Source organism: Nyctereutes procyonoides, unplaced genomic scaffold, assembly GCF_905146905.1.
Source record: "Nyctereutes procyonoides isolate TBG_1078 unplaced genomic scaffold, NYPRO_anot_genome, whole genome shotgun sequence".
Taxonomy (NCBI): Eukaryota; Metazoa; Chordata; class Mammalia; order Carnivora; family Canidae; genus Nyctereutes; species Nyctereutes procyonoides.
Window position 1 is genome coordinate 6,327,189 of NW_026575082.1, and position 4,683 is coordinate 6,331,871.

Below are 4,683 nucleotides of genomic sequence, written 5' to 3' on the forward strand. Positions count from 1 at the left end.
TCCACTTTAGAAAATAATTTCAAATCTTTATAGTCCCCAAATCACTCCATTTTATTACACTAAACAGTCAATTTCCTAAAGCAGAAGATTATATTTAACATGAAAAAATATGAAAGTAAAATAAAGTACGATCAACTGAGTTCAAAAAGATGACTTTTTCTAGGCTTCAGGATAGTCAGTCATTAGCACCTATCATTCAACTTTTCCCAAAGCTCAGCTGGTATTATTGTGAGCATCTGGTGTTTTACGTAACTGGACCCAGGCCTCCAACAATTCATCATTACTTTAGAGTCCTTCCCTGAGTCTTCACTAAGCTTTTTGCTAACAAAATAAATAGGTCCTCCAATATTTATATATACTTTTCTGTCTTATTGTTTTCATTTGTTTATCCCTTCTTTAATTATACCTTTTATGACATTATCACATCAAACTTAAGGATGCTGCACTAATTCTGACCAAATGAATTTGAGAAAAATGTGTAGGGAATCACTTCACTTTCCTCACCATGGGAAGCACACAGATTCACTCGGGACTATATTTCTGAGGGATCTAGGGTGCCAATATAGGGAAACAAAGCTGGCTTGTGTAGGATGTAGCAAACTTAGGCTTGTATATCTTTAAAAATATATCTGTGAAGCCAATGGAATAGCTAAATTTTTTGATGACTACTGTTTTAGAATACAACGAAAATACAAATACTCCAAAGTAGGTGTGTTAGTGTAGAGACTTAATTCTCCTAGTGTCTGCAAACCACCAACATGGAGATCACCTGGGAAGCCTCCTAAAAGTGCAGGTGCCTGTGTCCATGGACCTTTTACATCAGTGCCTCTTGGGGAAGGGTCCTGAGTCTCTACATTAAAAGTCAGCCTGGAGAAATACTTATTTAAAATAATAATGACAAATGTCTTGTTCACTATTCATGGACAAGTGAAAGGAAGTCTGTTCTGAAAGACAGAATATTAGAAACATTCGCTTAGATACTCAAAGCCTACACCTGATTCAGAGTGCTTAAACACCCTGTGATAAGCAATTTGGAATGGACAAATAACTTCAATGGTTTTATATTTTTACCTAAGTTTAATTTGAATACTGGCTATTGGCACTTAACTAAAAGCTACTTCTCCAAAGGTGTTTGTGCTGTGGGAAGCTGTAGTTAGGAGAATATTTGGCTAGCCTCAGAATATCAGAAACAATAGATTTGAAAAACATCAAACCATTTTTTTTTTCCTAACTGACTACTTGGCTACTCAGCTACTATTTGAAAATGAAATGGTCATTTCCATATAAAACTTAATAAAAGAATTTGGAAAATTACAGAGGGATCCATTTTAAGAGTATTGAAATTAAACAGTAACTGGAATGCAAAAAAGGGGGGATTACACACCAATTTAAGTAATAAAAGATATATCTAAAAAGTCAATTTTTATTTTTTTTAAATGCAGAGAAATCCTGAAAAGTAGTCTTACTCCACATATTTTTGTATCAGATATTATAACTTAAAATTTGGAAGGAATTTTTTCCTGGACACAGTGTTGTGCATGTAACAGACCTTAAATGTGGTATAAACACATAGCAAATAATAGTAACCCCATTTAAAGAATCAATCATGACACAATCATTCTGTAGACACTTCCTACTGGAGAATCTCTATATTATCACACATAATATCCTCAAGTACAAAGATAAATGTTATTATTGGATGTATATTTGACCAGTTTTTTAACCTAGCAGAGCTCTAGGGGCATTTGTTGTGAATGATACATCACAGTCATGAATTAATTAGTGTTCTTAATGCCAAGAAAAAAAAAGAGATGGTGTCAACAAATACAGTGTATAAAATGGTAAGTATATGATAAATGGGTCATTCAAAGTTTTTTATTAAATTAAATATATTCATGACAAAAGCCAACACTGCAATATTGACTGAATAACTTAATCTTGTCATCTTATAGAGTGGGTTGCAAAATAATAAATTGTTCAAGCTGAGTAAGTTATTGAATACTTTTAGACTCGAGAGAGTTGTGGATTTAAAACAGACTCCTGCTACCTCATTCCTCAGCGTTGACAGATATTAGAGAATTCATAATAAGCCTGCCATTAGATGCACTCATCTTTTCTTTTTTTATTTCACTGACAGAAAAAAATATCCATTTTTGGCTGAAATATTATCTTTCAAGAGGCCTAATTTATGAGGACCAAAATAACTCATTCCAAAAGGTCTGCTGAGACTTTATTTATTGGAAAATAGTAAGACTTTCATGACATTTCTTAAATCCTGTTAACTAACATCATGATGATGAACAAATGACAAACAAGTCAAGATAGATTATCAAAAGGGTGAGAAAAGTGAGTATAGTTAGATGATTCTAAATATCAAGATAAGAATAGGGTTTAAAATGTAGTTTGTTTAAACTAGTGATTCATTGTCATCTATTAGCAATCCTATGGGGGGAAGGGTGGCTTAAGCTTTTCTCTTCTTTGCTTCAAATAAAGAAAACACAATCTTAAATCATTTGGGCCAGAAATGAGGCATAAGACAGGAGTCTGAATGAGAAGAGACATTACCTCAACAATGACTACTGTTTAGCATATACTCTCTTAGACCACCCAGAGTATCACAAACGTGTAAGCCAAGGTGAAACATGTGGGTCAAAGTGAGGGAGCCAAAATCCAGATTTACCTCTAGGTATTCGTTCTATATCTTCAGGAGGAAGATTTTTCTCTCCTAGTAGTTAAATAGGAGGGGAAAATAAACTGATGAAGGAACCTTCCAGTGATGTGTTCTTTGCAGAAGTAGAAAACTATAACCCACGTTTATGCTTTTGAAATTACTTCAAAAACAATGCTTAGAGCCTATTTATTATCAATCATTCATGTGCCAACAAAAAAGGAACTAAAATGATAAAATACAAAATATACAAAAATCCTGGAGAAACCAGTCCCTCCTCTTTCTTTCCATCTCTCCCTTCCTTCTTCTTCTCTTTTCCCCAAGTATTTGTTGAATACCTGCTACATGCCACATGATATCCTGGATCCTGGAAATGGATTGTTTACCAAGACTTAAAATGTTCCAATATATATTTCAATAAAGGCAAAAAGATAATAAGTAAACATATGGGCAAAAGAGAAATGTTTGAGTTGTGATATTTCTTATGATGATATTTTTATAATCCAAAGGGTAGTTTATTTTTGTCTTTAAATTAGCAGCTCAAACTTCTTTTTTAGCAGAAAATGAAAGTAAGATTTAGTAAAACTTAATTTTCTGACAGAGGAAAATTGTATCTGATCTTTATTTCCTCACAAAGAATCTCTAAATAGAGAATTAACATGGTAAATTTCAAAAAAGTATCTTTAAAAATTAAAGCCCTTTGGTTTTATTTTAAAACTTTTCATACAATCAGCTCTGCTCTTTATAGTGTTGAATTTAACAAAATCATGGAATCATGTATCTACCACCACTGTACCATGCAGAGCTGTTCTGGTAGCCTACAAATGTCCCTTTTGTAGCCAATCCCTTCCTCTACTCTCAGTGACTGACATTACTGTTCTGTTTTATGTGCTTATAATTTTGTCTTTCCCAGAAGGTTATATACATGGAACTACACAATTCGTCACATTTTGGGCCTGGCTTCTTTCACTTAGCTATAGGTACAGGATCCTTCCACAATGTTATGTGAATCAGTAGCTTACTCTTTTCAATACTGACCAGTGTTTCATGGTTTGGATGCATCATGGTTTGTCCATACATTCATTCCCCTGTTGATGGACATCAGGATTATGTCCAGTTTTTTGATGATTACTGGTAGAGTTATCACAAACATTTGTGTATAAGCTTTGTGGGAAAATAGGTTTTAGTGCACTGGGTAAATATGAAAAATAACTAGAAATAGGATTGTTGGGTCATTAAGTCTATTTTTAACTTGGTTTTGAGAAACCACCAAACTGTATTTAACATTTCTATAGCATTTGTCTTTCTACCAGTAATACGTAAGAGTTCCACTTGCTCTGTACTATTGTCTGCACTTTTTATTGTTTGATTTTTTTTTAGCCACTCAAATAGGTGTCTATTGATTTCTCTTTTGGGTTTAACTGGTATTTATCTAACATTTAAGGATGCCGTGTAGCATTTCATATGCTTCTATAATTTCTTTGTATTTTTTCAGTGAAATGTCTATTCAGAATTTGTGTCACATTTAGGGCGAGCTTTTTTTTCATCTTACCCAGTATTAGGGTACTTTATATATTCTGAATATGAGTACTTTATTAGATAAGTCATTTGCAGACATTTATCTTTATGTGTTCCTTGTCTTTTTGTTTTGTGACCAGCATTGTTTCAGCATTGTGTTTTGTTAACAGAGTAATTTTTATGATTCAAATTTATCTTTTTTATTGCCTATCATTTATATCATTCTAAAACATTTTAGTCACTCTCTATGCTCCACAGTATATACTGTTAACTATTTTGAGTCCACATTTACACGAGATCATATAAATTTAAGTGTATGGTCTGGACCTCAGAAGAGCACGATCTCTTTTAATCCTTGTGCTATTATTGTCATGTAATTTACTAGTACATATGCTATACTCATAATGCATTGTGCTGTTTGTTTTTCTTTAGAAAGTTGGTAATATGTTAAAGCAATTAAAGTAAGAAAAAATGACTTTTCTTTCACCTTCATGTCT